At 30.9% G+C, this 23,924-nt stretch overlaps 1 protein-coding gene across 1 annotated transcript in view; it reads left to right on the forward strand.

The window, feature by feature from the left end:
- Nucleotides 1-408: 408 nt before the first annotated feature.
- The window catches only part of LOC111685300 (alpha-mannosidase 2), an 82,253-nt gene continuing 58,737 nt past the window's right edge, over nt 409-23,924 (forward strand). The window contains exon 1 of the mRNA XM_046948678.1: nt 409-1,406. The gene's annotated coding sequence lies outside the window, so the exon portion shown is untranslated. The remainder of the gene's footprint in view (nt 1,407-23,924) is intronic.

Raw genomic sequence — 23,924 nt, forward strand, 5'->3', positions numbered from 1 at the left:
ACTAACTAACTAACAAACTAACTAACTAACTAACTAACTAACTAACTAACTAAATAACTAAATAAATAACTAAATAAATAACTAACTAAATAACCAACTAAATAACCAACTAAATAACTAACTAACTAACTAACTTACTAACTAACTAACTAACCATCCGACTTACTAACTAACTAACTAACTAATTACCTAACTAACTAACTAACTAAATGCATACCGTTTCAAAACGTTTCTTTTAAGTGGTTCACCCTAATAACAACAAGTGGTATCACTGCCAACAATCACCACACATATGGTAGCTCCAAACTTTTTAAACACAACTTACCACTTTACAAACTAAAATTGCCATTACACACCACACATACCACTACCGTACGGCAACACTATTTACATGACGGGAGAAACAAAAATTATTTTATTTCAAGTGTTGGTTTCGTTTCGTACGGTTTGGTGTCGCACGCTTTTGTATCGATTTAACCCCTGTTTGTTGTGTATCGTGTGTGCGTTTGTGTGAATCTCTGTTGTTCTTTTACAACCAAACAAAAAAGTGCAATTTTATAATTAAATAAAAAAAGCAAATATTTTTTTAAATTAAATAGTACAATTGAATACGAGCAAAATGAAGGAGAAATAACAAATTATTTCAAATAAATAACAAATTTAATTTAAACAAAAGTCTGAAAAAAATAAACACCAAAGAAAACGACCTTGAATTAAATGTTAAAATCATTTACCAGAAGAAGAAAAATAATAAAAAAAGGTCTTTCTTTTGGAAAGAATAACAAACAAATAAATAGTTGCACAAATTAAAAGTGTGAGAAAATAGTGCAATATTCAAAAGAAAGTTATTTATTTTATTAAAATAAAAAAATTCTAAGAGTTTGTGAATTGTTTTTGTTATTTCTATAATTTTCTTGTTCGCCAGGAAAAAAATTCTATTTGAACAAAGGAGCAAAGTGTTGTTTGTGTAGTTTGTGTGTGCTTGTGTCTGACAGTTGGTGTGCGAAAACGCAAAAGGAAAGAACATAAGAAGTGAAAAAGTAAAAGGAACCAGAAAAAAATGAACAAGAAGCAAACATTGCGGGGGTGATTTCATATTTATTTGGCCACAGGCAATGTAAAGTAAATGAAGCAAAACAAAATAAAAACAACAACAAAAACAAATGTTTGTATTACAACAAAATTTCAAAAAAGGGATTCTTTAAAGGGCGTCTCTATTTTTATACATAAATAAAGACTACAACACATGATGTTAATGGAAGTGTATTAAATCTTTCAATAGAGGAATTCTTCTGGTTATTTTCCATAATATTATAACTACAACAATAATAACACAAAACAGCAACTATTGACCACCGCAACCGGTTTTTTCATTCATTCATAAGAAGAAATTATTGGAAGTGAAGGTAAGTGGAAAGTATAACGAAAAAAATAGCATGTAATTACAACAAAAATAAAACTACAATGCAAATATGAGTAAACTAGCATACCCTGGGTGCTTCGCTACCCTAAGTTAAATACATTCACAATTTTGTTTAATTTTATAGAAAATTAAAATTGATTAAACATTTTTTAATGTTTCAGTTTTATACGTTCAATATCACGTGATTAAATTCGCATTCAGTAAGAAGCTTGTATTTTTAGTTTCATTCATTTATTTGAAAAAAGTACTATAAAATATCTCTAATAGATTATCATTCAATCAAAAATTGTATGTTTCTGTACTCAATATTATATACAATTCAAAATACCTATATAACTTTAATAAATGAAAAAGTACCAAAAGTCCCTTTCAGTAGATTCATATTCACTAAGGTCCCTACATTTTAAACTTTATTTTTAATATATACATATGTTCACTATCGTAATAATATCAAAAAGTACCATCGGAAAAACGAAAAAGTACAAAAATCTCTCTCATTTAATAAGGGCCGTATGTTCAGGTTAACCATTATAAAGAATATAAAAGGTACCATTTGAAGAATAGAAAAGTTTCAAATAGTTCCCACTTACAGAATATTATTCAGTAAAGACCATGCATGTTAAAATTAATGTACCATTTATGAGTTAAAAAGTACTAAAAAGTTCTCTCATAAAGAATCTTATTCCATGAGGACGTGTATGTTTAATAATCATGTGTTTTGAATTAATATTAAATAATAATATTAAGTACCAGAAGTGGAATAAAATTTAGTAGTAATAAAGAATGCAATTTTTTACTTTTTTCCGTATTTAAATCTATATATAACAGATAAAACTCAAACGATTGAAATCTGCATTCATTTGTTCGAGAAAAATTGTGTTTTCAAAAAGGTACCAAACAATTTACTCGAATTTGGTCCTATATAGGCATTAGTACTCGAGTTCCAAAATAATATACCAATAGCTTATTTTGTGTGAGTAAATAAACTACTTTTTTAAATTTTATAAAAATTGGCTCAATGAGCCAATTCCCCCTTCTTGGTACTTATTTCCCCAGTGAAATAGCAAAAATTTTATTACAATAAATATTACAAAGTCCGTAATTTAATAGGAATAATTCAATAAACCGTAAAAGTTTTCTTAATGTGCTAAAAAAAGTACCATAAATACAGTTTCCTCCATTTTACACCCAAAAAGGACTAAATTTAAAAAAAAACGAAACAGATGTCTCCTAATTTTTCGAGATACATATATTCAAAATATTTACAAAAATTGTATTTTGTTTATTAGTTAAAAAGTTATAAAGGGCCAAAAAGGTACCAAAATCACATACGTTACACATTTTCACCCCTTAAAAGTACGAATTTAAAAAAAAGTACCAGACACCCATCTGCTTATTTTAAGAGTAGATACATGTGCATTTAAAATTTTTATTGTATCACTAATATTAGGTAAGATAATTAAGAAAACCTGTTTTACCCGTTTTTTTTCCTTTTTTACCCCTAAATGTACAAATTTCCAAAAATCCCTCCTTAGTGGATCTATATATCCAAAAACACATCTACTGTCAAAATTTCATGATTCTAGGTTCAGCCGTTGGGTCTGTGCGATGATGAATCAGTCAGTCAGTCAGTAACGCTACTCTTTTATATATATAGATTATATTAGGTTTCTCAGATGTTAAATTGCTTAATGTCAAATATTTAAACCCGAGGCCAAAGTAAACTGTTCTAAAATATTGAACACCGATTTTGTTTCTCACACCAGGTTTTTGAAATCTCGTGTTATAAAATATAATTATCTAATATCGGGGACACTTTAATAAATTTCTTTGTCATATATGAACATTCTATCTGTTTACCTTAAATCTAAAATCTTTCCTATCTCAGTGCTAACATATCTTAACCAAATGCTTGGAACGACCATAAAATTACCGATTGTCCATTAAACAATTAAAACATCTTAATGTTCGAAACACTTTTCTCTCTCTCTAATACCTTTACAAACGGCTGAAGAACACTTTTTTTAAAGGAATCAAAAACGCCATATACCGAAGAGATTACAACAATTCTATCAGGGAAAAGGGTACCTCTTTCTGAATTCCTAATCAAATATTTCAATATATTTTAACCGACAGAATAGCAATTGTTTATAAGAGGTTCTGATAACTTCCTTATTATAGTCCTTGAGTGATACTGGAAGATTTTTCGAACTTCAATGTCAGAACTCTGGAGCTGATGGATGTAATTGAATCCGAAAGGACATATCTATATCGTCAATGTTGGTTTAAAATTAATTTCAAATTTACATAAATATTAATCCCTTAGGACATCCAGGTCACTTTTTCGCATCTTAATGTTTGAACTCAAAAGCTTTAAAAAAACAGAAAATCTGAGTTAATAATAGATCTATGCCAAAGCCATGTGGAGAAATCATGTACTAGAGAACTCAAAGTATTTTTATTTTGAATTATATGCTTTTTGTAAAACATAGTGTTTGATTAAACATATTTTTTCCCAAGTAAAGTATCGAACTCCTGTAATTATGTGTGGAAGCTTGTAAAATAAGATCCTGAGCAAGTATGTGATAATTACGCTCCCTTCATCGTATGTTGGGAACCTCGAAAAAAAACTCATTAAGTTTAGACCCAGATATCTCACTTAAAGCAAAGCATTGACAAGAAAGATGGAAGACCATTTCTTCTAACTAAAGCAGGGCATTCACAGAGAAGATGGAAGACTATTTCTTCTTTTTCACTGTCTTTGCAACTGCGACATTGGTTATTGTAGGGAAGCCCAAGTCGACATTCCTGACTGGCTAGCAGCCAATGTCCTGTTAATACAGCTTTCAACCTCAATATATCCCGCCTACTTCGTGTTATTATCTGTCTTGTGTACTTCTCATTGAATGGCGGTCATAATAACTTGGCACCTTTATATTTTGCTAGATTATAACATTAGTTTTGCGAACTTTTGAAGAAAGTATCTGAGTATCAAAGTATCTGCATTTCCATATGTTTTTGACAAGCAAACAATCACAGATATGGCCATTATATGCAGATCTATAGAAAAGATATGAAATATACACCCCTATCGGCGTTCATCATTTCACTTTTTTCGTTCACTTAAATTTTTGTCGTGAAAAAAATTTATCTGTTGTGAAATTTGTTGATGGAATTTTTTTTGGATTATTTGAATTGTTGGCTGAGATCATAAGCAAAATGCCAGGGTGTCCCACGTTGGTTTAAAGGAAATCCTCCATGTCGACCTATATTTTTATATATGAAGCTGGAAACCTTTAAACACTTAAGTTAACTTTGAGTTTTAAATGGTACTCCACCAGTAAATTTTAAGAGTTTTAATGGTCTCCACCAGGGTATAAACAGTTGAGGTTTAATGGTCTCCACTAGGGTTTAAACAGTTGAGTTTTAATAGTCTCTACCAGATTATAAACGTTTGAGTATTTTATGGTCTGCACCAATAAAACATAACCTCATTTGAGGTGATACGAAAGCACGAGGTTAATGTAGACAACATATAACTTTGAACAGTTATATGAAGTAATACACTACACCAATGCGAGCGAGACGTAAAACTGTCGAAAGCCAGGCAACAAATACAAGCCTGAACTCGTTTAAGAAATAATCGCGATGACGCGAGAGTTGTTCCCCAACTCAGACCTGAATTACAACTGTTGATGGAATTTTTAAATATTAACAGCTGTTCCATACAAAATCAACTAATGTGAATGAATTGTTTACAACAAGTTCACGATAGCAATTTTCCTTTCGAGGGAATTGAAAATTTGAAGAGAACAAAATTTTCACTTCTATTGGCGATAAGGGTGATAGTATTTAGAGCTTCTGAAGGACTAGTTCTTAGAGCACATCTTATTCCAATATATCCTGATCTGGGAACGTTCTATAGCTTATCTATAACAAATTTATTCTAAGTTGAAGCCCACCGTACAATAGATCCGTATGTGAGAATAAGGCGTACTATAGCTGTATCGAGTTCTTTGACTGTGTTGTGTTGATATGGGTCTCCATATCATCCCAAATATCTTAGTTGACAAGCGTTGCCTACTTTAGTATTTAAGAAGTATTTAAAAAAAACCTACTGTCTCTGTAAACGAAACTTGAATTAGAGCTTTATATTAATAAATGAGAACATCGTTCACGTCATCCATTATACTAAATATTTGTGTGACGCAAGTGACAACTTTCCAAGTCAATTAAAGAAGGAATTAAATGAAAACTCTACAAGTGCCACTACCAAAGCTAGTGGGAAAGATATAGTGTTATGCAAACTAAATTTTCTGTCCTATTGTTAGACACCTGCTTCCATCAATTATGTGGACCTTTCTTAAAAATAAGAACAAAAAACTACTTAATCAAATTGTTTTTTTTTTCTCTGCATGATATGAGTTGCTTATAGACATTAAAAAAAACAACAAATTTTGATTTCACTCCAAGACAAACTGATAAGTGGAATATTTCGTTTTTTTTTTGCGAAATAATGAATGAACTACTAATACATTATTAATTCAAAACAAAACTTAATATTTATGTTGTCAACTACATATGTATGTACGTATGTATGTTTGTAACACAAATAACGCACAACAAGAAAATTTCTCTTTTGCTGAAAACACACAAAATTTGGCTCTGAATCATTAATGTACAAAGACAATATTATTTTGCTCGCATAATTTTATTTGGCTTCTTCACTTTTTTTCTTCATCTTTTTTTTATGTTAATGTGTGTGGTTTTTGCTAAATTTTATTTTTAATGTTTACCATACTACGTACCGGAAATGCAGCATAAAATTTAAATTAACAAAAACATAAATACATAAAATGAAATATATTAAAAAACAAAAATAAACATAAACACATAGTAAGAAAGAAAAACATGAGAAAAAATAGTATCACTACTGTATAAATGCCAACAAATGTCTATATTTCATCGTTTAGCGCTACAATTTATTTAGCAGAGTGGAATGACCGTTTAATTTTCAGTTTTTTATACCCTACACCTTCGTGAGAAGGGTATATATAAGTTTGTCATTCCGTTTGTAATTTCTATAATATTTCTGACCCTATAAAGTATATATATTCTGGATGCTAATAGATAGCGGAGTCGCCATGTCCGTCAGTCTGTCTGTTGAAATCAGTTTTTAGAGGTCCCCAGATATCAGCGAGATCCGAATCTTCAATAATTCAGTTAGACATGCTTTCGAGAAGATCGCTTTTTAAAATCAGCAAAATCGGGCTATAAATAACGGAGATATGAGCAAAAATCCGAGACAACCTCTGAAAATTTCATCAAAAAAAGCCACAATTTTTCATGCTTTGTTAAAAAAGCAACAACAACACTGTGCATTGGATAAAGATGTACATGTGCGTGTGGAGATGTATTTGGTTTTATTCAGCTGTGTATTTTTTTGTATGTTTGGATGCTGTTCTGTTCTCACGAAGGTAAGTGGGTATAACAAGAACAAGGAGATAAAACAGTAATATGTTGGTAATACAGCTCATATTTGTTTGAGAGTGGGAATGCAGTTTGACGGTGGTATTACAGTACAACGGTTAATATTTTTTCTGCTACAGTTTATATTTGTTTGTGTGTATGTTATGTGTGATATGTGTGCAGAGATACAAAATAAATAAAAACTGTTTTTTTAAAACATACTTGGTGAAGGGTATATAAGATTCGACACAGCCGAATATAGAAATATTACTTGTTTTTTCTCTTAGTTTGCTTTTTTTGGTTTATTGGCACACTTAATGAAATTAATTAACAAAACATCATTTATATCTCTTACGCAAAAAGTAAAAAAAATCTTACATACAAATAAATAAATTATAAATAGCCTTTTTTGAATTTATTTATTTAAAGCTTTTAGTTAAAGAGATTTTCAAAATAACCGAGTTGATTGTTTGTAGAGAGGTGTTAATATGTGATAAATATAAGATACCCTACTCTATAGGATTTCAATCAACAAGTAAAAATGACAAAAGTTCATTGAACTTGAAAATTTGTACTGAAAATGTTAAATTTGCAGTTATAATGTTAATTTTAACATAGTGTTGCATTCTTTTACAAAAAATGCACTGTTTTAATGTGCTTGTAAAATTTTCACTAAAGTGCAGTATACTTTCAACAAGCCAAACGGATTTTTTTTTTAACTTAAAATGCAAATTTTTTCTTAAAATGCCAAAATTTAATAAAAATGCAAAAAATGCAATCTTTTTACACAAAATGCAAATTTTGTTCTGAAAATGCAAATTTCAAAATAAAAGTGTAAAACTTCAGTGAAAAAATGCACTAAAAATGTAAGTTTTTATTAAATTTTAACAAATTTCTCTAAAAATGTTAAACTTCATTAAAAATTAAATTTTTACTAAAAAAATGCAAATTTTCAGAGAAATTTTAAATTTTATTAAAAAAATAAAAATTGAAATTTTAACCAAAAAATGCAAAATTTTACAGAAAATGCAATTTTTTTACTAAAACTAAAAATTTTCCCAAAAATGCAAAATTAAAAAATAAATTAAAAAAAGTAATCTTGTAAACCTCTGGTAGATATAGTTGGACTGAATATTGTAAACCCTGTATCGAAAGATAACCTAACGAATGCAAAACATTTCCACAATACAGAGACTGAATTGTAAACAGAAGGCTGTTATCAGCTGATAAGTGTAAATTCTAGTCGACATTGAACTCTTAAACTGATGAGAAGGGAGCTTTTAAGGAGGTTATTCTAAACAGTTCTAACAGGAATTCTAAACTCTAAATTAAAATGAAGGTCGAAGAAAAAATGAGTGGAATCGTCCCGTAAACTCTCTTGAAATAAAAAGAAATGGCTAGAAGAACCCCTAAATTCTATAGAATGATAGTTTAGATTTAGGCCAAAGAGCTTTCTAAGAATGGACACTCATGCATACGAACACATGTATACAAAATTTCACTAACGGATTCAAAAGAATATAGAACATGGAGACTACAGACTTTCGTTTAAATTAGATCTAAATGTAGGGAGTTATGTTAGTCCAAATATTGCAATCCTCAAAAACACTAATTGAAGAATAGGGACGATAACTTCTTTTGTTGAACGCAATAGAGACCAATAATTCCCCAGTTGTATTCCTTTGGGTTTAATGTATTAAACATCGTTCTTTTAAACTTAAAGTTAAAAAAGTCGAGATACGAGTATATTAAACATAATTATGAACTTAAAGGCCCTATTTGGCGGGTTAAGTTGTATGGCGGCTAGGTGAAATAATAGACCCATGTTAATCATATTCATTAAGCTTCGTCTCCGGTACCTTAAAAGATCATGTGCCAAATTTCATTGAGTTATTTCAAAAATTGCAAGCGGTAGTTTGATTACTAGGTTTACAAGCTGTATTCGTGGGTTTAGTTGTATGAGGTGGGTTTAGTTGCAAGGTGAAATATTGGACCGATCTTAACCATTTCAATCGTTTCCGGTACCATAGAAGATCATGTGCCAAGTTTCATTGAATTATCTCAAAAATTGCGACCTGTAGTTTGATTACTAGGTTTACAATCCCTATTCGAGGGTTCAGTTGTATGGGGGCTATGTGAAATATTGGACCGATCTTATCCATTTTCAATCGCTTCCGGTACCATAGAAGATCACATACCAAATTTCATTGAATTATCTTCAAAATTTGCGACGTGTAGTTTAATTACAAGGTTTACTCGGACGTATGAAAGGACAGACGGACGGACATAGCTTAATCGACATAGAATCGGATTCTAAGCCGATTGGTATATTTTAAGGTGGTTAAAGGGCTAAAGTTTGTGCGATACAAACTTTAGCACAAACCCAATATACCCTCCCCACTTAATACTTAAACACATTTTCTCTCATAAACAAATTAGTCTTCCATCCTAACAGTAGCGTACAATGAGAACAATATTATTGGCAACATTAGCAACAACAATAAAAAAAACATTTGTTGCCAATTTGTCTAGCACTATATTTTATTTGTCAGCTTGTTTTTTTTTGTTTTTTATCTATTATTATTTATTATAGAATTATAATTTAAATTAGCAAAATAAACAATTGTTAATTGTTTAAATTTGTGGTTATTTGTTTTAGATTGTATGAATTGCTTGCAACTTGTACGGGTATCATATCAACAATACACAGAAAAAATTATCGGTAGTTTATTTTCAATTAACATGTTTTAATTTTCTTTACTTTTTATTTAAACAAATTTTTATTTGTCTTAATTATCTCGTTTTTTGAAACTGTTGGAAACATAAGTATAAAATTTTGATTAATTTTTTAATTAATTCAATTAATTTTTTAATTGATTGAAAAAATGTTTCTGGCCTATTTTTCTATTTTAGTTTTATTTTTTTAATATTTTATTTAATTTTTTTTGCGAGGAATACTTATAATTCCTAAATAGTTAATAAAATGTTAGGCATATAATATTTAAGTTTCTTGACAATTTGTGAAACACTTTATATGTTAAATTATGTCAATAAAGTGATAATTTTTGTAAATGCTGAACGCATTGTTAAAGGGCTAGTATTCCTTTAACGTTGTGTGTAATCGATTAATAATTTGATTGTTTTAATCACCTTCTTAATTGATTTTTAAAATTTTCTCTATCAAACAGTTTAATTTATTTGATTAATAAATTAATAAAAAATCAATTTTTTATTTATTAAATATTTAATTTATACAATTAATGAATTAATCAATGTTAAATCTTGTCTCAATTATTGACATTAATTGTTTTGATTAATTCGTTATTTGGAAAAAATATATATATTTTTATTTTTTTACAAATTTGATAATTGATATCATCATTTTGGTTATAGGTGCAAAACTTGCTTGATACAATTATTTTGATAATTAAAACTCATTTTCAGTTTTTTCTGTGTACGTATGTAAAAAAGTGTCTACATAGCTATAGCTGTTGTTGCTTAAATGTCATTGTTGTTAATAATATTTTTGCAATCTTTTATTGTTTGCCAATTATGCGTTGAATAGGTTTAATTTGCGGTTGTCTAGCAAATAGTTGTCTAATGCATAAAAAGACCAATATAAAAACCACAAAATTATATCAGCATATTTTTCTCTCATGAGGTGAAATATTGATATAAAATTAAAGTGAAATTGAAGTTCAAAAAAAGGTAATTTGTATTATTTTGATTGATAGTAAATATTTTTTAGAATTGCTAAAAATTAAGTGAGAATTACTGTCAAACAATGTTGTAATAAAAATTCTTCCTTTTTTTCTTCGTAAATTTGAATTATATTTTATTTTTGCAAAAAAAAAAAAAAAAAAAAAAACGCCCCTTAGTTTAAAAATCAAAATAATTTGTGAAAATTATCAAAAAATTTTTTTGGCAATCTGCTGTCTGCTAAAAATTTAAATAATAATTTATCACATTAAATACATTTTTTAAACGTTTATTATCGTGTAACTAATTAAAATACTAAAATTTACTTTAGCATTTTTAATAATTATTTTAACACGGTAATGCTATTTAAGGCAAGTACTTACACAAAAAACGCTTACAAGTAAGTAGTGAAATCAGTGAATAAAAATCGTGGGAAAAACGTATATATTTTCTATATGTTTACAGAGAAGTGGACTAATGAATTAGAAATAAATTATATAACACATTATTAATAAGACGTTACTGAGCTACTTCTGTGTAATCAATACCATAAGTACTCCATTATTGAAAAGTTTCGAAATTGCAAGTAACTACCAAGTATTTACTGGGTATGCTTTGGTATACTTGGTATTTTAAATACGATCTTATTGAACTTTAATATTTTAATTTCACTTTCATTAACTTTAAGATCGCATCGCTCTTTCTGAAATTTAGTCAATAAACTTTACAATGTGATTACATCTTTAAACAAAATATATAAACAATGATTTCATCGAAATATGTTTGATTTGAAAGCTGTAAGTTTTAAGCTTTTCAAATTTTATAATTTCGTATAATAATTTATAGTAAGAATTTGAATCGTTATCAATTTGTATAATAGTTGAGTTAATGATTTTTTATTTACTAACAGTATAAAAAATACAACTGAAAATTTCCCGGTAAGGAAATCTAAAACCTTTTACTAATATCATCTATTCCCAAGAATTTATAGAAGATATTTAAGAAATACCATTATACATAAATAAAGAATTCTATTTTGCATTAGGATTAATACAAGGGCTGTAGTGAAATTTACGCCAAAGTCAGTGTAGAACTTTAAATGTCAAATAAAGAAAAATTAAAAATTTTGTAAATTTTTATTTTTTTCCCTAAACAGTACTTTTATTTCTCTATTTTGGAAGTAGTCTATCGACAATTAGGACTAATCTAGGAACTAATATATTTGCTAGGACTATAGGCTAGTTTATTGACTATGAACTAATGTGTTGACTAGACTGTTTTAGGGTATAACCAATGAAATAATGTATGATGTATTTTCGTGACAAGCCTATGGACTTAACTATTCAATATCTTGTCTAATCCATACTATGGACTAATGACTAATCTACTTAATAGTCTATGGAATAATCCACTTACAAGACTTTGGACTAGTCTAATGACTAGTGAAATTACTAGTATTTTTAGTATTAATTTATCACATGTCTAGGCCGTAGATTATCCTATGGACTGGTATATGGAAAAGCTAATGAAATAATATATGGTTTGGCATATTGACTAGTCTATGGATTTAACTATTCACTAGTCTAAGAATTAATAACTTGTACCGCCCTACATTACTGTAGGGAATCCTTATACTAGTCTATTTACAACTCTTTGAACTAGTGTTATAACTGAATAGTCTAAGAACTGGTATATTGATAAATCTATTGGGTAGTATATGGCCTAGTCCATTATACATTTAATTATTAGTCAGACTATATAGTAATTTGGATTAAAACGAAGCCTCTTGGACGCTACTTGACTGTTTGCGAGCAGTGAACTATCACACTGACTAATGAAGTCTATGAACTAATCCAAAGAATAGCCTATGGGCTGTTCTATTGATTAGTGACTAGTCTACTTACTAGTCTAGGAAATAGCCAATAGAGTAATCTATAGTAATCTATAGTTTACTGACTAGACTTTGGACCTTACTATTCACTATTATATATGTCCTAGGTGTATTTCTTCGGATTTGATATAGTATACATCCTCCTATCAACCTAACCTAACCTTCTTAGTCTATATGGACCGATTAGAAAATTTCTATTGCTATATACTATAACTAAGGACTAGTGTATTGAATATAGTACTTACTAGACCTGGGACTAAAGTAATGAGTAATATACAGATTAGTCTAGTGTAGACGCGGATCTAGCTCGAGTATATAGATGGAGGGGGGGGGGTGTTGTAGTGCTAAACTTATTTTCTTTTTCCTTTTTTTCTCATTTTTATATTTTGAATCTAAAATTTTTGGTTTTGGAAGGAGGGGGGTCAACCCCTCCCCCCGTGGATCCGCGCCTGGTTTAGTGAATTGTATATCGACTATAAAGTATTGATGAATTTTTTGACTATTAAATAATCTATTGTCTAGTATAGACTCATTAAGCTTGATCTAAGAAGAAGCCTTTGAAATAGTCTATGGATTAATCTCTCATTTGTGGATTAGTCTAGGCACTAGCACAAGGATTAGTTTATTAACTAGTCTATGTGATAATCGGTTGACAATTTTATGAACTGAATAGTTATTGAGTACTAATTGATTAATCTTTTGTCTAACCTTTTCAGTAGTTTATGGACATATGTACGGAGAAGCTCCTGATATAGTTCATGGACTACACTCATAATCTTGCATTTGATCTAGCCGTTTTCTAGCCTATTGATAGATCTTTTCCCCAAATTGGCCGGTTGACTAGTATAAGTTAAAAAATTAATCATTTAAATCATTTGTAGATAGTTTTGCAAAAGTTTTAACGAAAATTTCGTATATACTTAAAACTTTTCAAAAAGTCCTCGTAACATTCATACACATATCTCTTCTGCTATTTCCTTGTTGTTAGATATTAAGTTATTATTTATTTAAAACTCTTTAAATATTCCTTATAGCAATCACTCACATAACTCTACTGCTCCTGTTGTCCTTCTTACTCTGCACTTAAAACTCTTTCCAATAAGTCTCACATAGCAATTACTCACTTACATAACTCTATACTTTGACATTTTACTATAGTTTAATTGTTTCTTTAAAATTATTAAGATTTGCAAATTGTGCACTTGAAAGCTTTTCTTTATACTATTCACCAATAGAATAGTTGTAATAAATTTTATATAAAATTTATTATCACAAATTTTTATACATACACAATAAATATATCGGCTTTATTCGCCTGTACATACATACATACTTCTTTGTAAGGATACACTAAATATTGCTGGCATAAAATTAACAGGCGATTTATTATATTAAAACATCATCATTAACGGGGTATTAAGTGCAATAGCAGAAACCATTTAAAACAACATCAAGCATGTTTAAGACATCTTTTATATATTCTAACCATTGAAAATTTCTTTTTACTCGTTTTTTCTTTTGCTACCAAAAGACGCCACTTAAAACCTATGATGAAAGAAGAGAAAAAAAAAATAACTTAAAACATCTTAATACTACTTCACTTAAAAATTTCACTTCCTCAGTTACTTAAAACCCTAAAAAGCAAAAAAAAAAAATAATAAGAACATCTTAAACACCGTAAAACGACTCTGGCCACTATATAAAACCGACAGACGGCCATAGACAACAGCAGCAAATGATGCACGCAAAAGAACAAATATATATAAAGAAAAAAATAATACAGAATAGAAAATATTCGTAAAACTATGTCTCATGTGTGTATAGTTGCTTTCAAGTTTGACTAAATATAGTACTAACAACATTCTCTATATACATACAGTATTGTTCGAAACCTAAGCAACTTTTCCCCAGTAAATACTCATGGCCGTTTATGTTCTCTTTAAATAGATTAATGAAAAATTTCCCTTTTATTTATTATCTACATACTAATAACAACAACAAAAAATTATTTTTATGGTTTTGGAAGAAATTATGAAACAAAAACGAAATTTACTTAAAAATTCGCTGTTCGAAAACTAAGCAACTTTAACATTTTTGCATAAAAGAACAACAAAAATTTTAATCCCGTTATGATTATTATTAAAAACAAGTAAGAGTTCTATATTCGGCTGTGCCGAATCTTATATACCCTTCACCATAGAGTGTTAAAAAAACAGTCGGTATCAAAAACTCCTCTTTTACATCACTTTGGGCTCAACATACTTAATTTCATTTTTCTAGATTCAATATTATAGAAAATTACCTTTATAAAGCAAAAAAGAACCCAAAGTTCATTTTCCGGTTCTCACCTAATTCCGACTCTACATACTCAATTTCATGTTTCTAAGTTCAATATTATAGAAAATTCAAAATGTACCTTTTGTATAACGAAAAAGTACCAAAAATCCCCTTTGACCTGTTTTTGTCTAATCCGGGCTGTACATACATAATATAATGTTTCTTAGTTCATTATTATAGAAAACTCAAAAAGTACCTTTTGAAAGACAAAATAGTACCAAAAAATTTCCCTTTTATGGGTTCTCACCTAATTCAGACTCTACATACATAATTTCATGTTCCTAGGTTCAATATTAGAGAAAATTCAAAAAGTACCTTTTGAAAAACGAAAAAGTACCAAAATGTTCACTTTTATGGGTTCTCTACTAATTCAGACTCTAAATACCTAATTTCATATTTCTAGGTTCAATAGTATCGAAAATTCAAAAAGTACCTTTTGAGAAACGAAATAGTACTAAAAAGTTCCCTTATATGGCTTCTAACTTAAGCCAGGGTCCACATACATAATTTCATGTTTCTAGCCAATAACAACACACTAGCGCTGCTTTCGCTCTGATTATGTATTTTGTTTTTGTTTTTTGCAATTTCTGTTTGAGCATGAATAAAAAATCTCAATTTTTGATGAAATTTTCACAGGTTGTCTCGGATTTTTGCTCATATCTCCGATATTGATTTTAAAAAGCGATCTTCTAGAAAGCATGTCTAACAGAATTATTGAAGATTCGGATCTCGCCAATATCTGTCTGTTCTGGGACAGATAGAAAGACGGACAAAGCTTAATCAAAAATATATACTTTATGGGGTCGGAAAATTATATTATAGAAAAGTATAAAGCTACTGGAAAAGTAGAGCAAGCCACTATCGTTGAGCGACCTCGAAAAACTTCTGAGCAAACAGACCATAAAATTTTCCGTCTAGTAAAAAAAATCCATTCATCAAAAGACATAGTGAACGAGCTTGCACTTTAGGTTAGCTCTTCCACAGTAAGAAAAAGTTTATTGGAACAAAACTTAAGAAGCTTCATGCCATCTAAGAAGCCTATGCTGACTAAGAAGCATACTAAATTCAGATTGAGTTTGCCACGTGAGAAGACCAAAAGGAATGCGGCTACATCCTCGGTACTCAAAAGCCACAATAAAGCAAAGGCTTTCTTCAAGAGACATTTTAGCAACTCACATGCTTAACTATGCTGAGTGGGAAATACCACTTCGATGGGTGTTTCATCGAAGTTGGTGAAGGATTGGTTATCAGCAAATGGGGTTCAAGTCTTGCATTGGCCACCTCAATCGCCTATAAAGAACCTCTTTGGCATTTTAAAATAGGGGGTAGGAACTCGACGCTTTAAAAATAAACAGGAATTGATGAACTGTCTAAAATCAGAGTGGAAGCTATATCAACATCTATTCTATCCAATCTTATTGAATCTATGCCCAAAAGATTCGCTGAGGTCCTAAGAAACAAATGTTATCATACGAAATATTAAAAGTTGCTTAGATTTTGAATTTATTTAAAGAAAAGATATGAGTCTATTATTACATAGTGGGAAAAAGTTGCTTAGGTTTCGAACAATACTGCACATACAAGCATATTTATTTATTCGTCTATAGTATATATTTTTTTCGTAAACGTATTGCGGTCAATTACATTCATAAATCACTTCTATGTTAACAAATCTGGCGAGTAGATATTTGTCTGTCTGTCGGTTTCTTGGGTTGACTTACAATATTGTCTTGATGATGGGGTCTCCCAGATCTGTGGTCGTTTGTTTGTTTGACTGTTTGGTTGAGTGACTGGCTGGTTGGTTAACTGCCTTGTTATTGTGGCCTTTTTGTTACTTAGATGACTTAACGTAATGATAGAAATGATGTTTTTTTAATAGAGCCTCAGAGTAGCTTACTGAAACCATTTCGAACAAATGAAATTGTACTATGTGTGTATATTGAAGGTGGAGGTGTCGTGTTAAATTGAAATCATTAACAATACATCAATCTTTGTTAAGAGCTCCGGACAAAAGCAAAAGGGCGTAATATTAAGAACATTAATGAAGGCAAACATATTCCTAAATGATTTTAGTTATAGAAATGAACTTAAAAGGTTTTTGTTTCAATAATGTCGAATATTTAAACATCTAGCAGAAAAAGTGTCATTTAAGTTTATTTTGGTTAGATCACAGGAACCAAAATAATGTCAGAAAGTTTAAAATTAATAACAACTCAGCAAAAACTTGGTAATGGGTTGTACTTCCATAACCAATTACTGTTCAATGACTATGTACTTACCGTTTGCATTACTTTAAAGTACTCAAGTAATGACTTTCTTTAAGAATTTTGTTTTATAAAAAAGAACACAACATTAACTTTTGAAAACTACTATTAGACGCACAATAAAATAGCTAAGCAGTAGTGCAGCGAGTAGAACATTTAACTAACAAACCAAAGTCCTTTGTTCGTATTCTCACTGGCTCCTTTTTATTAATAAAAACAATACAACTTACTCAACAACTTCTTTGTAAGCAAAATATGCTACTTTAACTCATTATTTGTATTTGCGTAGAAGAACTTTCCTCCAATGACATCACCGTGTTAAAATAAAGTTTTTCCTGGGAACTTTGAAAATTACCAAATCTAAATATTGTTTTAACCTATTACTTTATTTATTTAACGCTAATCGGCAACAAAAGGATAAACATAATTCCCCCAAAAAAAGAAGACACTTTAAAATCAATGTAACGATTGTGTGCCTCTGGTTGGTTCGATTCACATCAGGGACATTGGTAAAGAAGGGAAAACCCGATAGAAAAGTATCGAAATTACTACAATCTGTTGTCAAAAGTGAGCTTAGAGAATTTTGGTAGCACCCAGTTATCATTTGGACAACTACTGTTATTATTGCAATAACGCATTGTTTTCATTGTTCGATTAAGCTTTGTGTCGTTTAGGCAATATACCGCTATAATTTCGACAATGCAATGTTCTGTTTGACAACATAGCTTGTTTTAAACAAGCTGTGTAAAAAATTTAACTAACTCCTAGTTATCATTTTGACAACCGCTGTTGTCAATGCAACAAAGCATTGTTGTCATTTCGACTAAGCTTTGTGTCGTTTCAGCAATGTGTGGTTATAATTTCGACAAAGAACCATTTTGACAATGCAATGTTCTATTTGACAACATAATTTTGTTATTTCGTATGAACCGTTCGAGCGAGGAAGCGTGATACTTTGGAACACTTTCTTTTACAGTGTTTTGGAAGTGACGTTATTCCATCTATAACATATCTCGTGAACAACAACTGAAGTATGTCTCAACATAAGTTTTTAATATAGATACATTTTTTTTGTAAAAGAGCGCTCAACAGGCTTGACTATCTGAAAGTGATCTTCATCTCAACTTAACCTTATCTTGTCCACTACTTCTTTCGTTATCTATTTAGATGTCTAGAAGTTACAAAGTTACGAAGGCACTACTTAATTTTTGAGCAATAAGTTTTTATAGATTCTTGAGCTATCTGAATAAAAATAATAAAGAAACAATTAACGAAATTTAAATTATTAAGTATTATGATCTCTACTGATTTTTCATGTAAAATAGAGCACAATAGGTCTGATAGTAATTCAGCTGCACTCTATCGGATTGTGTATTATATATATTTCTCTCAACCTAAACTCTTAACCTTACTTACTACTTCATTCGTTGTATTGACTTTAAGAATGTTTAGTCACGATCACTACTGATCGTAGCACAATTTTTTACCAATAATTTTATTCGCTATTCTCGTATTTCTTCTTTTAGTTTTATTTGTATAAATTTTTGAGCCACTCGAATAAAAAAACTAAAGAAATAAAGAAATTGATGTTATTTAGTATGTTTAGACGCGATATCGACTGATCTGATCATTTAATGTTGATCGGTCAATACGATTATTTGTTCCTTTCGTATATCTTTTTTTCGAGAGAAAGAAAAAAACTAAAGATTGAGAATTTATCTAATCGGGTGATCCAATAGTGTCAGTAGTATTCTTCAAAATATTAATTTTATTGCAGGATATCTCGTAATAGTTTTTGTGATATAGATATAATATCTTAGTACGAAAAATGATTTATTTTGAAAAATATTAGATATCATGAAGTTTTTTTTAAGTGCAACGAACTCAGATTACCATAAAATAAATGAAACTTGAAATTTCTCAGGGAAATTTGAAATAAACGGTTAATTAGCAATAAATTCACAAATACAAACTAACCTTAAAATCCAACACTTAGGTAACTACAGTTTATAAATGAAAAAATTATAAATATTTAATCTCCTTTTATTTTTCTTCTTGGTCAATTTAAAATCTGTCAGCATTTTGAGTAACACTTTTAGCCCCTTTATAATCTTGAAAAAAATAAAAAATTTTAAATTATAATTTGAAATATGACATCTTGAGACAGATTTTTGTTCTTATTTCTGTACTTTGTCTTGTTACAAACTTTATTGTCTGTAATTTGATAACTGCCTTTTGTTTGAATGAATGAATGAATGAATGAATGAATGACTGACTGAGTGGCTAACTGAATGACTGACTAAATGCTATTTTTTATGGTGTGTGTTTTAAATGTTGTTTTCTTTTTTTTCCCTAGAGACTTACTAACTAGTATTATGATTTCTTTGTTTTTTAACGAATTACGTATTTTGCTTGAGGTTTTTAAACCAATTTAATTTTCTTATACATTTTTTTTTTGGAAACTTGTTTATATTTTGCCTTAAAAAGGTCTTCTGCGGTTAGTGGTGTAGATTTTGCAATTTTTGTACCCTACATCACTCACTTACGTAGGGAAGGTATATTGTGCCGATGTTTGTAACGCACAATAACGCAACTTAAAGTATAACAGTCGGCTTAGAATCATTTCTCAGTCGATTTAGCTATGTCCGTCCGTCCATGAAAACCTTCTAATCAAACTACACAATTTTGATAATTCAATAAAACTTGGTACAGGATCTTTTTTTGTCCTAGGAACGAAGCCTATTGAAAATGGTTAAGATCGGTCCATTATATCACCTAGCCCCCATACAATCGGCTTAGAATCATTTCTCAGTCGATTTAGCTATGTCCGTCCATCCGTCCATGAAAACCTTGTGTTCAAACTAGGCATTTTTTGGTACATGATCTTCTTTTGACCCATGGACCACCCCCGGGGGCATGGTACCTTGGCGAGACCTCCGCCTGGGTGTTATTGCAATCCCGGGGTATAAAGAGGTGACCAATACCTCCAGTCTGGCCGGGACTGAAAAATTGGTTACAGTCTACTGCTTGGCTTAGTCCTTGCAAGGATTGACAGAGGTCAGACCAGGGCACCGCACAATCTGGTACTACGGGTGTCCTGGCTGGTCAGTTGGTTGAGGTTCCTTCGGGATCCAAGTAGTGGCTGTGGTTTAAACTCAAATTCGATGGGAGAGTAAGTGGCTGTTAAAAGACTGATGCATGATAAAGTCAATATTTCGGTATAAGTTCCGAAAACAACAGATACCCCACAGAGGAGTGACGGTTGGACTAAGCGTTGGAAATGAGTTGGTATTAATTCTATATGGTACGGGATGAATGTGAGGTTCGGCGGGCCTTACCCCACCCGTCTACCTATAATGAATGTGTCATATGTTTTTCTCTTAGGAATGTGTCGTATGAATGAGATGTGTGCTGGGTTGAATGATGACGAATGATACCATTGAATTTTCCTTCCTTGTCCAGATATGTTCAGAGTATACTCTGTTCATATCAGAATGTGAGTAAGAACAATTATTGATGGATTATATTTCGGTCCACTGGTTACGTCTCTAGGTGCCGTTGCCGAATCAACAAAGGCCACCCAACGGTCAGAGATTAGATAGCTCGAGAACTCCAGCAAAGTACTTGTGCATGGACCGGCCAAAGCCAATGGTTAGATCGCCGTTATTTCACCTAGCCCCCATACAACTGAACCACCAAATAGGGTTTGTAATGAAACTACAGGTCGCAGTTTTGGAGGTAATTAAATTAAATTTGGCACATGATCTTCTATGGTACCTGAGACAAAGCCATTTGAACTTAACCCGCCCAGTAGGGCTTTTATAACTAAGATCCAACTAAGTTCTATACAAGCCTTAGTGACCCTTATGAATTTTATAATTATAGGGCCCCCATTGGCCTTAGCACCTATAAAAAGTCCCCTTTAAAATTTGACTTAAATGTCCAGAATTTTATTCAACAATAAATGGATTAAGTATATCTGAGACAATTCAACTCAAACGCCTTAATATGAAAACTAAATCACATTTTATTGTTATAACATGTGTAAAGTATTATATATTCGGCCTCGCCCAACTATAATTTCTTACTTGTTTTATATGTATTTTTGAATCCGAAAAAAAGAATTTTGCAATTTTTCTTGTAAACATGGTTTATTTGTCTTTAAACAATGATTTATGATTTTAAAATTATGGCAATCTCAATTTCCATAATTTTTTCTTTAAAGTTATTTTGTTTTTATTTTAGCAGCATTAATGCCGGCTTAAGAAAAAATTATAAATTACCCATGTGTTACACACTCATAAGATAAACAGACGGACATAGAGATTACTTACTACTCCAGTATCCAGTCTAAATATCCACCACATCATGTGTGCCTTAAGTACACATGTTTGTATGTGCGTCAAGGGGACTATGTGCAAAAAGGAGATATTATATTGTATATAGTACAACACTGAACACACGCTTTTGATTTTGTTCAACAGACCACAACCGATTTTTCATGTAATCATCATTATCATCTTAATCGTCTTCATCATAATTATCGTCAACTTTTAAAACAAAGCCAAGAGCAAGTTAGTAATTTAACTTCCGCTACATGACTTTTTCTTGTGTCTACTGCTAAAATATTACAGCAACCCAAAAATAAAAGACATGTAATTTGTTGCAAAATGACTATAATAGTGCTTATAGTTTTTTTTTCTCTCTTTACTTGTTCAACTGAAATTTATGATGACTATAATAGCAGTACGTTGAGTATTTAATATTTTTGCCAACGCATGCTAAAACTAAAAGAATCAATTAAACATACAATGTAAGATTATAGATAATTGTGTTAACCTATATTCCTGTTAATACTTTTAAAGGGTTTTCTTATAAGCGGTGGTTCAAGAAGTGTTTTAAATAAAAACCAATGTAAAGAGCGCGAGAGTTGTTGAGAACATTGACACTCTTCTATATATCATACAGAAGTTTTTATGAAGATTCTTCTCTGAATTCATAAAATTTGAAATCTGACCACAAACAAAGTGCTAAGCCATCAATAACATTTAATGATTCGAGAGATGCAGCTCACCTCAAAACTAAACTCCAAAATTTTGGGCAAATTCTCGAATATAGCAACTTATGCTAACGCCGTGTTTTGATCCGAAACTCTTCTATATATCATACTGAAGATTTTATTAAAATTCTTCTCTGAATTTACAAAATTTAGAAAATTTTGAATCTGATCTGAAAACCATCAATAACATTTAAAGATTGGAGTGATGCAACTCACCTCAAAACTAAACTACAAATTTTGGTCAAATTCTTGAATAAAGCAACTTATGCTAACGTTGTTTTTGATCAGATATCTAATATGACTCCGTTCTGATCGTACACTTTCTTCACAAAGCTGACATGCGTGGAGTAGTTGCAAGGTTTGCCGTCGCAGCTACACCCAAGCCTAAATTTGCTCAACCGCTTTACTGAAGAACCTATTGTTGGAGAATTTATTTGTCAAGAAGATAATAACTTGACACTTTCTAATGCAGACCTTCCCCAAGTCTGCAAGTTCAGAATAAATCTGATGATTGACATGAACATGATGAGCATAACACCAAGGTCCTTAACGAAATATATTACGAATTCATTGCAACGTAAGTGAAGAACACGCGGTCAGAGTTTTAATTGATCTACTTCTTCCATTTTATGATCCACCACCTCCCCTTGAGATATCCAAGAAACATTGAGGTGTTAGTTTTGAGCACTCTACTCAAATACTTGAGCTATCTAAACTCTGACCATCGCGAGGACCACACAATTATGTATGTAATTCATAAGACTAACAGCTTGTCAAGTCCAGTACTAAAGCCGTATCGCCGTTATCGTGCATTCGTCTTTAAATCAACATTAACATTCCGTGATTTCGGTTTAACCACAATTATGAGATGGGACCTCTTTGGTGTGCCAAGACACAGCTCGAAACACCTGTTGGACACCGGTTCTCGTTGCAGATGATAGGTTATGTTCTCTGGTCTTACCGCAAGGTAAACAAACAACTTCAATTCATAGGCGGGTAGCCAAATGACCAGTTTATAGTCCTGGCAGACTTACTCTAATCTGGTACAACGAGTGTCCAGTTGCCCACAGGACTATGTCTTGGCTGGTCACTTGGTTGAGGTTCATTCGGGATTCACGTAGTGGCTATGATTTAAACCCAAACTCGCGTGAAGGGGTGCTTGGTTAAAAGATGGGTCTAAGCAGAGAAAAACACGCTATGTCTTGGCTGGTTAGTTGGTTGAAGTTTCTTCGGGATCCACGTAGTATCTGTGGTTTAAACCCAAACTCGCTGTTATCGTTCCAAGATGCTAAGAGCGGTAGAATTTTCAGAACATGACTGTGGATTAATAAAATTTTCGATTTATGCCCGTAATTTCAACAAATAGGTATCTATCAGTGGTGTAAAAATATTTGGTAATTTTAATCCATAGGTACTGATTTGAAATACATGTCAACTTACCCCTTTGGTAAAGTTATCTACTAGTTATTTTACACTTTAGATATATATTTGTTGAAATTACGAAAATTAATTACGAACATTAAACGGAACAATAGGTCCGTTTTTCGGACTACCAATTACGGCTCTCTGGTGCTATTGCCGAATCAACAGAGCCATCTCAGTAGTGTGGACATTATTGTCCGGGTTAGATTAAGCTTCCTCATGACATTTGTCCTTCCCCAATGGGAGTAATATGGCATGAGATTAGATAGCTCGAGTACATGAGCAAAATGCACTTATAATGGACCGAACCGGATCCATATACATAAATTGCAACCTGCATATAAGATACACAAAGGCACA

Source organism: Lucilia cuprina, chromosome 4 (assembly GCF_022045245.1).
Source record: "Lucilia cuprina isolate Lc7/37 chromosome 4, ASM2204524v1, whole genome shotgun sequence".
Taxonomy (NCBI): domain Eukaryota; kingdom Metazoa; phylum Arthropoda; class Insecta; order Diptera; family Calliphoridae; genus Lucilia; species Lucilia cuprina.